This window comes from Lucilia sericata, unplaced genomic scaffold, assembly GCF_015586225.1.
Source record: "Lucilia sericata isolate MDLA Ls3-8-SP2 unplaced genomic scaffold, ASM1558622v1 Contig000438F_arrow, whole genome shotgun sequence".
Taxonomy (NCBI): Eukaryota; Metazoa; Arthropoda; class Insecta; order Diptera; family Calliphoridae; genus Lucilia; species Lucilia sericata.
This window is the reverse complement of record NW_023994453.1, coordinates 111,480-123,593: the sequence shown is the minus strand read 5'-3', so window position 1 is coordinate 123,593 and position 12,114 is coordinate 111,480. Positions and strand designations below refer to the sequence as shown.

General features: G+C 29.7%; 1 protein-coding gene across 1 annotated transcript in view; it reads right to left on the bottom strand.

The window, feature by feature from the left end:
- LOC119604844 (diphthine--ammonia ligase) overlaps positions 1 to 12,114 on the bottom strand; it is a 37,751-nt gene that overhangs the window by 12,514 nt on the left and 13,123 nt on the right. The gene's annotated exons all lie outside the window — the stretch shown is intronic.

Below are 12,114 nucleotides of genomic sequence, written 5' to 3'. Positions count from 1 at the left end.
ACTCTTCTTGTTCGCTTGACATCAATTTTGACGTTGTTTGATCAGTCAAAGTATTTTAAAATATTTTTTGAAAAATGTACTTTTTAAAACTTTGAAGTATTTTTAAAAGGACACAGGATCACGAAATGAAAAACTAAAAACGCAGATTTACTCCTTTAAATTTATAGTATCTGACGTATATCATCCGGTTCGTGTCTAACGACTTTTTTCTCTTTTTGTGGGACGGTGTAATATACATCTATATATACATATAAAAGAGTAGCGTTACTGACTGACTGATTCATCATCGCACAGCCCAAACGGCAGAACCTAGAATCATGAAATTTTGACAGTAGATGTGTTTTTGGTTATGTAGATCCACTAAGGAAGGATTTTTAGAAATCTGTACATTTAGGGAAAAAACGGGTAAAACTGGTTTTCTTATTTATCTAACCTAATATTAATAATTAATAATTAATATTTGGCCCTTTATAACTTTTTAACTTATAAACAAAATATTATTTCTGTAAATATTTTGAATATATCTCCCAAAATTAGGAGATACCTGTTTCGTACTTTTTTAAAATTCAGTCCTTTTTGGGTGTAAAAGGGAGAAAACTGTATTTTTGGTACTTTTATAGCACATTAAGAAAACTTTTTCGATATATTGAAGTATTCCTATTAAATTACGGACTAACTCTGTAATATTTGTTGAAGCAAATTTTTTTCAATTTCACTGGGGAAAAAGTACCAAAAAGAACTCATCGAGCCAATTTTTATAAAATTTGAAAAAGTAGTTTTTTTACTCACACAAAATAAGCTATTGGTATATTATTTTAGAATTCGAGTACTAAGTCCTATATAGGACCAAATTTGAATAAATTGTTTGGTACTTTTTGAAAGAACAATTTTTCTGGAACAAATGAATACAGATTTGAATCATTTGAGTTTTATTTGTGATATGTATATTTAAATACGGAACATTTTGTAAACTTAATTCTCAAAAAAGTATATTTCGAAGCGAAAAGGGGAAAAATTGTACTATTTTTATTAGTACTTTCCATTAAGGTATAAATCATTCCACTATTGGTACTTTTTCTTTCTTCAAATTATATTCTTTGTATGTTATTTAATATGAATTCAAAACACATGATTATTAAACATACACGGTCCTCATTGAATAAGATTCTTTAAGAGAGAAATTTTTAGTACTTTTTATCTCATAAATAGTACCTTTTTAATTTTCTAAAATATAAATTTTTCACCGTTAAAACTTTTTAAAATAAATATTAAACTTGTATTTATACAACATATTATTAAGTGTGCGGAGAAAATGAAAAAAATATTAGGTCACATAAATTTTAATTTTTTTTTTTCATTCTAAGCTTATTTAAAAATAAATAATTTTGAATATAGTATGTGTATAAAATTTTGTTTACTTATTTGAATACTATGTTGTGTGTATTTTCTTTTACCTTTTCACATTAAAATGCGTAAATTATTTTAATCTATTAGAAAGGAAAATTTTTTTACTAAATTTCTATGATAGAACAGATAAGGCAAACCTTTATAAATGTAAATATACAATATTTGAACATTAATCAAGTAAATATACTTTTTCCAAAAAGAAACACTTGCTAATATTTTTACTCAAAAACGGATAAATTAAGATTTTAAAACTAGGGCCAGACATGGCCCACCTCCGTTTAATTATATGTATGTATATATTTATGCACACACATTGTTAATATGTATAAAGGAATGTGGATAATGCATAGAAGACTACGACGACGATGATGATGATGACTCTATCTGTCCACATGCATGTCGTAGGAAAGGCGTCAAGACAAATCGTTTTGTTTGTTGAAAATTAAAGAAAGAAAAAATATAGAAAATAAAATGAAAAATAGTAATGGGGAAATTTTCTTAAGATTTGTGTAAATAAAACAAAAATAAAATTTACTGCAACAAAAAACATAAATATTTCTGGGTCAAAATCATGTTGTATGTATTTATTCATCTTATTTAACTGGAAAATTTTTTGTTGTATATTAATAAAATAAATTGATATACAATTGTTATCTAAAGTAAGACAATAATAAATAAATATATGAATATAATAAAAATAATAAATAAATATAAAAAATATAAAAGAAAATATTATGTAATAATTTATAAAAAATATGTAATTTTTTTTGAAAAAAATAGAAGAATATTTCCATCTAGATAAAAAAAAATAAAAGAATTGAAAAAAAAAAAAAAAACAATAAATCCCAACAGTTTTATATGGGGGCTCGTGTTCTCCGCAAAATAGTTGTTTAAAATTATATTTCTATATTTTATATATTTCATATGCTCGCCAATTTAGAATGGGTGTGTTAAAATAATAGGTCTATTCAGTAGTAATTGCAAAACGAAAATATAATAGAGTTTAAGGGCGGGTTTTTCTGACAAAGATAATCTGCATTATTTGTTTAAACCTAGCTTAATCTAATTTTTTTTGTTTTACAGTAATCAGTTACGTTACGTATTATCTTGGTTTAAATGAGTGTTATTAGCCAATTAAGGGCGGGTTTCTTACGAATCAGTTAAACTAGGCTTAACTCGCTGTTAGATTAAACTCGCAACAAATTTAGACGGACTTTTTACAAATATTACTTTTGTAAAATGAAAAAAAAGAACTCAGTTAAACTAAGATAAGAAGTAACATGACTGATTACTGAAAAATACAAAATTAAGATTAAACTATGTTTAAACAAGGAACGTAGATTATCTCTATCAGAAAAAAATGCCCTAAGCCATGATTAACTGAGTAGTAAGAAACCCGCCCTAAGTCTTTATTTTAAATTGAACAGATTGGACTTTCAGATGACATAAAAAATGTTATAAATAAATAAAGGTGTCCTCACGCTGTTATAGCGTCCCGAATATGACCAAAAACGGGGTTTTCCAAACTTCATGGCATGATATCTGGAAAACCTGATGTGATGGATAAATTATGTTGCTCAATTATACTTTGGGATATAAGTTAAAAATTTGTTTACCCGTGTTATTATTTAATATGACCCCAATATTTTAAAGTCATAAATCATAATATTTTCCTTTAATTTATGTTAAAGATCTGACACAAAGTATTTAAGAAGCCAATTAACACCCAAGATATAGCTATATTTATGTATGTAACAGGAAAAACTCAATTTATAATTGAACTAAAATCAGTAACAAAAGTCAGGTGTCAGTTCTCTTCTCTAAAGGAAAATTATATGAACGCATTTTTAAAAACAAAATCACTATGCAAAACTAATAAAAATAACATTATTAATAAATAGTGTGTGTTTTAATTGTACCTTTATATCAGATGATTATATGGAATATCTATGCATTTGTGTTTGTTCAATTCCTGACATAAGAATGTTCTATTAATAAAACTGTTTTTTATGAAATATTTTCATTTTTTTCGTATTTTATTATTTTTTTTTTATTTTTTGTGGTCTATCAAAACATTTTTATTATTATTGTAGTATTTGTTGTGTAGACAGATAAATACACTCAACTATATATATAGCAAATGTCTGTCTCTGCATATAGAAGCAGCTATTCAAAAGGCTTTAATCATTTGTTAATATCTGCAACATATATTAATATTATTATAATTTTACTTTTTAACTGGATTTCGAAAATCTAGTAGATTTATGTAGCCTTTGCTAAATCTTATCCTCTTTAACTAGATCGAAAATAATGTTTCTAACCCGCCAGTCATAAATTTTATTGTTAATAAAAAGAACGATGTTTAAATAAAATTATTCTTTTGAAGTCCGCGTTTATACACACACAATTATTTGGTATTTTAATACTACAAACATACTGTGCGTGAGGAAAGTCTGCTAGCTAGAGAAAATGTAGAGCACAACAAATGTAGAATACAACAAAAGCTCATGAAGCAAGGTCCCCAAAGCGCTAGCCAGCAGTACTTGGAGAATTGATAAAGAAACCTTGTTGGCTACCTATAAAACAATTGGTCTGTCAGTGGTCAATAATGCTGCTCCAATGTAGTCTCCTTCGCTGAGTGATACCCAGTGGATACATATTCAAAGCTGCCAAAATGCTACCCTACGGACTGTAACGGGCAGCTTGCAAATAACCTCGTAGCACCACCTACATGTAATATAATGTCATGATGGCTAAACAGTTCCTCTTGGGATGTCACCGGAGGAGTTATCCCAATTTAACATAACACTCTTAGATGTTCCCCCGAAGCATGTCAGGATAGACCTCCGCGTATACGAGGATAGAAAATATGTGCTGGATACCTTGGATCGTAATTCGTATGCAGCAGCTTTGAACGACATTCATAGAGAAGCCATCAATACCGCGGTTTCAGGTTACCGCATGAATGTCGCCCACAGCCTATATATAGCCCTGGCATAACTAAAACCTAGTGGAGCAACAGGCTCAATGCCTACGGGTCCCACATAGACCGTGTCGTCCCCAATAGATGCCCAGCATGTGGACACTCAATTAAAATTGTATAGCTTAAGCTGTTACCAAAACAACAACAAAAGAAATCTTCCAGTCTTAGCAATAAATAATCACAATCACTCCTACTTAGAAGATTAGTCAGTCCTTGACTACTTTTTATACCCACCATAAAAAAAGATGGAGAATATATTGATTTTGCCATTACGTTGTAACAGAATGAAATATTGGTCTAAAAGTATATATATTCTGGGTCCTTATTAGATTCTAAAATGACCTAGCATTGTCCGTCCGTCTGTCTATTAAAAACACGATAAAGTCCAAACGTTCCGTTCAGCGTTCCACACCAGATTGATTAATTCGCTTGTCGTATTAAAATAGAAAATTTTTCTATCACACTGTATGAATACAAAATATGTGTTTGTATATAGTATTTATATAGAGCTGTTTGTTTCTGTTTAAAGATGTTATTTCAAATTGTGTTGTTTATTGACACAACTGATTATTCTGACGTTGTTTTTTTATTGTTGTTGTTATTATTATTGTTTGGTTTAAATAGGAGATCGAGAATGCAATAGTTTTTATTTTTATTTATATTACAATCCATTTTATACAACCCAATAATAACTTATAATATTTGAAGAAAAATTTTAAGACACTTTTTTATTGCTGTTGTTTTCTTTTTTAAAACGTTAATCATGCACTTCTTTCTGTAAATAATTGCTTCGGGTTGTTGATTTTATTTTAATTGTATACATATACTTGGTTTTATAAAGGCGCAGCAGGTTAAGTGATCTGATGAGCACGTGTTTTAAAATAAATAAAGATATAAATCGTTTGCTTATTTTTTTTAATATATAATGGAATTAAAGCAAAGAAATGAAATGAACGAAATCTGTGAATTCCCGATTGACAGTTAGTACCGATTTTAAAATAGTCAATCTATTGTCGAGTCTATAGAACAGTTTATAACTGAGACTATAGAATAGTTTATAGACGCGACTATAGAATAGTCTAAAGTCGAGACTATAGAATAGTTTATAGCCTATAGTCGAGACTATAGAACAGCCTATAGTCGAGACTATAGAACAGTCTATAGTCGAGACTATAGAACAGCCTATAGTCGAGACTATAGAACAGCCTATAGTCGAGACTATAGAACAGCCTATAGTCGAGACTATAGAACAGCCTATAGTCGAGACTATAGAACAGCCTATAGTCGAGACTATAGAACAGTCTATAGTCGAGACTATAGAACAGCCTATTGTGGAGACTATAGAACAGCCTACAGTCGAGACTATAGAACAGCCTATAGTCGAGACTGTAGAACAGCCTATTGTCTAGACTATAGAACAGTCTATAGTCGAGACCATAGAATAGTCTATAGTGAAGACTATAGAGCAGTCTATAGTGAAGACTATAGAACAGTCAAGACTATAAACAGTCTATAGTCAAGACTATAGAACAGTCTATAGTCAAGACTATAGAACAGTCTACAATTTAGAGTCTAGACTGTTCTACAGTCATGACTAAAGACTATTGTTTAGCCTGGACCAAAGGCTGTTTTATACTCTAGACTATAAAAGAGCCTATAGTCGAGGCTATAGAACAGCCTATAGTCGAGACTATAGAACAGCCTATAGTCGAGACTACAGAACAGCCTATAGTCGAGACTATAGAACAGCCTATAGTCGAGACTACAGAACAGCCTATAGTCGAGACTATAGAACAGTCTATAGTCGAGACTATAGAACAGCCTATTGTCGAGACTATAGAACAGCCTACAGTCGAGACTATAGAACAGCCTATAGTCGAGACTATAGAACAGCCTATTGTCGAGACTATAGAACAGTCTAAAGTCGAGACTATAGAACAGTGAAGACTATAGAGCAGTCTATAGTGAAGACTATAGAACAGTCAAGACTATAAACAGTCTATAGTCAAGACTATAGAACAGTCTATAGTCAAGACTATAGAACAGTCTATAGTCAAGACTATAGAACAGTCTATAGTCAAGACTATAGAACAGTCTATAGTCAAGACTATAGAACAGTCTATTGTCAGGACTATAGAACAGTCTATAGTCAAGACTATAGAACAGTCTACAGTCAAGACTATAGAACAGCCTATAGACGATACTATAAAACAGTCAATAGTCGAGATTTTGGAACAGTCTATACTCGATACTATAGAATAATCTATAGACGAGACTTTAGGACAGTCTACAGTTGAGACTATAGAATAGTTTATAGTCTAGACAAAAAGTGGTGAAAAAAATTTATTGACACATCTCAACATAATCTTTTTGCAGACTTTGAGTGGGGACATGCGAGACTATTAATTAATTGATATAAAATATATATTTTCATATTTTTATCTTATTAGATTACTATGCGTGTGAAGTTAGCTCCGAAAGTTAGCTCCGTTTTTCAATGTTAACAAGTCTGTTATGTTAATAACATAAATCTCGCTCAGAGAGTGCTACGTTAACATAGCTGAGTTATTTCAGCTTAATTAACGTTTCATGCATAAAAAAAGTCAAAAAATAGTATAACCGATTTTTCAGATTGAACATAAATATATAATACTAAATTATTCCTAAACAAAAATTAAACATTTTTAAGATTAAATTGGTAAGTTTTAAGACAATTTTAACAAAAAAATATTATTCATCAAATATGATATAAAAATTAAAAAATCGGGCATATACAAAAATTTGAGAATCAATTCATCTCAAAAATTTTCAACGATGTGTATTAATATTCAGAATTTATTTAAAAACTGAGATAATCGGAAAATTTAAAAATTTAAATTTTTTATAAATGAGGCCTACATATATAAAACATAAGAAATCGGAATATATTCAAAATTGTGCGCAGATTAATCCATGCTGGGCGAAAAGTAAAGTCTTAAAACTTTTCGGAAATGTACTCCTTTGCATTCAGAATGCATTTCAGAAGTGAGTTTGAACATTCTGAAAATTGCAAAATTTAACATTTTTATAAATGATACCTATATAAAACTTAAGAAATCGGACTATATTTCAAATTGTGCGCAGATTAATCCATGCTGGGTGAAAAGTAAAGTCTTAAAACTTTTCAGAAATGTACTCTTTGTATTCAGAATGCATTTCAGAAGTGAGTTTGAACATTCTGAAAATTGCAAAATTTAACATTTTTATCAATGATACCTATATAAAACTTAAGAAATCGGACTATATTTCAAATTGTGCGCAGATTAGTCCATGCTGGGCGAAAAGTAAAGTCTTAAAACTTTTCAGAAATGTACTCTTTATATTCAGAATGCATTTCAGAAGTGAGTTTGAACATTCTGAAAATTGCAAAACTTAACATTTTTATAAATGATACCTATATAAAACTTAAGAAGTCGGACTATATTTCAAATTGTGCGCAGATTAATCCATGCTGGGTGAAAAGTAAAGTCTTAAAACTTTTCAGAAATGTACTCTTTGTATTCAGAATGCATTTCAGAAGTGAGTTTGAACATTCTGAAAATTGCAAAACTTAACATTTTTATAAATGATACCTATATAAAACTTAAGAAATCGGACTATATTTCAAATTCGATACAAACATGTGCTATACTAACCGAAATCTCTAACAAATTTTATGGGAGTCTATAATTGACCCTACCCCATATCAGGCCCCCTTCAGAAAATTACTTCAACGCTCATTACTCGCTTAAAAATACGAGTATAGCGATGAACTTGGAGAAATAACTTTAACGCTCATGAATGAATTAAAAATACAGCGATGAAATTCCACACAAATATGGTTTGAAGTTGGGTATATAAGATTCTTAATTTTGTGTTTTGTGCTATTTTTATAAAAAAGAATTAATTTTTATAAAACACATTTAAAAAATATTTTATGTACCTATTTTTATTTATTTTCCTACCAAAAACCCACGTTTTAGTTAGTACTGCATATAACGAACTTTTCAATTTTACGAACAGGCCTGACAACATATACAGTGGCGAGCAAAACTGGATACATATCAATCAAGTGTATGTTAAAAACCCAATAAAATCCAGAAAATATTAAACAAAAATTTTATATTGGTTTTAAAATAAGCAATAGAAGAATAAGAAAATAAAACAATAGAAAATTCGCGAATATTGAAACTTTATCTCAAGTTTTAGCTAATTTTATTAAAAAAGTCTATGTATCCACTTTTGCACGTTTAAATTTAATTAATCTAGCAACACAAGTAAATTTAAAAATAACAATGAATTTGAGTACTGCTACTTGATTTACCTTTGAAGAAAGCATCAAAACAAACAGTTACCATTTTTGAGTCATATTTGTAATTTTTTTGCAAATATTTTAATTTTCTAGTTTTAATTAGAAAAATATCAAGTTTATTGGGAAACCAAATGGTCGAAATGACAAAAAATAATTACTGTGCTCGTCAAATTGCCAAGAAGTTAGGAATTTGCCACCGAAGAGTGCTACAAGTGCGAAAAAGAAAAATATGAGCACACCAGAAGTTAAGAAATGTCGATCGTGTTTGCTTTCGGAGAGAGATGCCAGAACTATGGAGCGTTTATTGACATCCAAACAGGTAAAAATACAAAAAACAGGCTATAGTCGCCATAAATAAGTCCTTAAGTGAATGGGCAGTCCGGGGAGCTCTTCGTAGAATTGGCCTTATATCAGCCGTAAAGCAGAAAACACCAGCGTTATCAGAAAAAAGTGTGAAGGATCGTCTTAAATTTAGCAAGAACCACAAAAATTGGAGTGTTGATGACTGGAAAAGGGTTATATGGTCCGATGAAGGGTTATATGGTCCGATGAAACGAAAACTAATCGTTTTCAGTCTGATGGCAAGGAATATTACTGGCACCGCCCTTATGAAAGCTTAAAAAAGCACCAAGTAAAACAAAAGGGTGAAACAAGCGGGTGGTAGTCTGATTGTGTGAGCTTGTTTCACTTGGTAGAATCTCGGTTCTTTAGTAAAATTAGATGCTATAATGAAAAAGGAGGATTATTTGAGTATTTTCAATCCAATATTCCAGATTTTGTGGAAGAATGTACATATCCAGAGTCAGAGGTTATACTCCAACAGGATGGGGATCCGAAGCATACGGCAAAAATCGTAAAGAATTGGCTTTCAGCGCAGAATTTTCAAACGATGCAATAGCCAACTCAATGCCCGGAAATCAATCCAATTGAAAATTTATGGGCTTTGTTAAAAAAACGTCTTGCGCAATTCGATAATGCACCAAGAAATCTTAAAGAACTTTGGTCGAGAGTACAAACGGAGTGGTCTAGTATTCCGCACCGGACCATTGAGACCTTGGTCAAAAGTACGTCATAAAAGCAAAAGGACTTTGCACAAAATATTAAAAATCAAATTTTTTTTAAAACGTGCAAAACTGGATACTTCGACTTTATTTATAAATATGTTTTAATTTTTAGATTAATATTTAATTATCATGAATTTAATTTTGTTTTCTTTTTATATTGTTTTACTGAATATTTAAAATTGAAAACTTTATTATTTTTCCTTTATTTTATGGGTTTTATAGCATTTTTAAGTCTTATTAGCTAAACATGTATCCAGTTTTGCTCGCCACTGTATGTTCGTTAAATCGGAAAACTACTGTATAACGCTTTTATTAATATAGAGTCTATATTATAGACGAATATTTTCATTCGAAAAAGTCATTTATATTACAAATTTCTGGTTACGTTTCCTTGATCAATTCTGAATATGAGTCGATTTTCTGTGCAATAATAAACAAAATTATGAAAAATATACGAATATTAGAATAGATAATTTTTACACTAAAAATCGTCAAAATGATGCCAAATCGTCAAATTTGTCAACAGTGGTCGCAGTATGCACTTGTTAAACTCGTTCTCTTTTCATTTTCTGTTGTGACTCATAATACAAATAAACACTCTCTGGACGATCCGTTATATTTCGCTCATTGCTACGTATCGTAACACGCTCAACTCTTTTGTTTTCAACTGAATATAAAAATCACTCGTTTTTTTTTCATAATTTGCGCTTTTAATCTGTTAGCAAGAACTTTGTTTTTTTCTACACAAACAGAAAACAAAATAGTAATTCTATGTCAAAATCATTACCTTAAATAAAGATTAAGCAACGGTCTTGTGGATAGAATACCTGCCTTGCAAGCGCGGTGTTCTGGGTTCGAGCCCCGCATCGGCAAAATGTTTCTGTTATAATAATTATAAAGAAAAAGAGCGTTTTTAATATTATTTTTTTAAATTTGAATAATAGTCCGATTTCTTAAATTGTATATAGGTTGAATTTAATAGAGATAGATTTTTTAAAATTTATAACGGTCTCATGTATAAAATATTTTAATTTTGGAATTTTTAGAATGTTCAAACTCACTTCTGAAATGCATTCTGAATAAGAAAAGTACACTTCTGAAAACTTTTAAGACTTTACTTTTCGCCCAGAATAGATTAATCTGCGCACAATTTGAAATATAGTCCGATTTCTTAAGTTTTATATAGGTATCATTTATAAAAATGTTAAGTTTTGCAATTTTCAGAATGTTCAAACTCACTTCTGAAATGCATTTTGAATATAAAGAGTACATTTCTGAAAAGTTTTAAGACTTTACTTTTCGTCCAGCATGGATTAATCTGCGCACAATTTGAAATATAGTCCGATTTCTTAAGTTTTATATAGGTATCATTTATAAAAATGTTAAGTTTTGCAATTTTCAGAATGTTCAAACTCACTTCTGAAATGCATTCTGAATATAAAGAGTACATTTCTGAAAAGTTTTAAGACTTTACTTTTCGCCCAGCATGGACTAATCTGCGCACAATTTGAAATATAGTCCGATTTCTTAAGTTTTATATAAGTATCATTTATAAAAATGTTAAATTTTGCAATTTTCAGAATGTTCAAACTCACTTCTGAAATGCATTCTGAATACAAAGAGTACATTTCTGAAAAGTTTTAAGACTTTACTTTTCGCCCAGCATGGACTAATCTGCGCACAATTTGAAATATAGTCCGATTTCTTAAGTTTTATATAGGTATCATTTATAAAAATGTTAAATTTTGCAATTTTCAGAATGTTCAAACTCACTTCTGAAATGCATTCTGAATACAAAGAGTACATTTCTGAAAAGTTTTAAGACTTTACTTTTCACCCAGCATGGATTAATCTGCGCACAATTTGAAATATAGTCCGATTTCTTAAGTTTTATATAGGTATCATTTATAAAAATGTTAAGTTTTGCAATTTTCAGAATGTTCAAACTCACTTCTGAAATGCATTCTGAATACAAAGAGTACATTTCTGAAAAGTTTTAAGACTTTACTTTTCGCCCAGCATGGACTAATCTGCGCACAATTTGAAATATAGTCCGATTTCTTAAGTTTTATATAGGTATCATTTATAAAAATGTTAAATTTTGCAATTTTCAGAATGTTCAAACTCACTTCTGAAATGCATTCTGAATACAAAGAGTACATTTCTGAAAAGTTTTAAGACTTTACTTTTCACCCAGCATGGATTAATCTGCGCACAATTTGAAATATAGTCCGATTTCTTAAGTTTTATATAGGTATCATTTATAAAAATGTTAAGTTTTGCAATTTTCAGAATGTTCAAACTCACTTCTGAAATGCATTCTGAATATA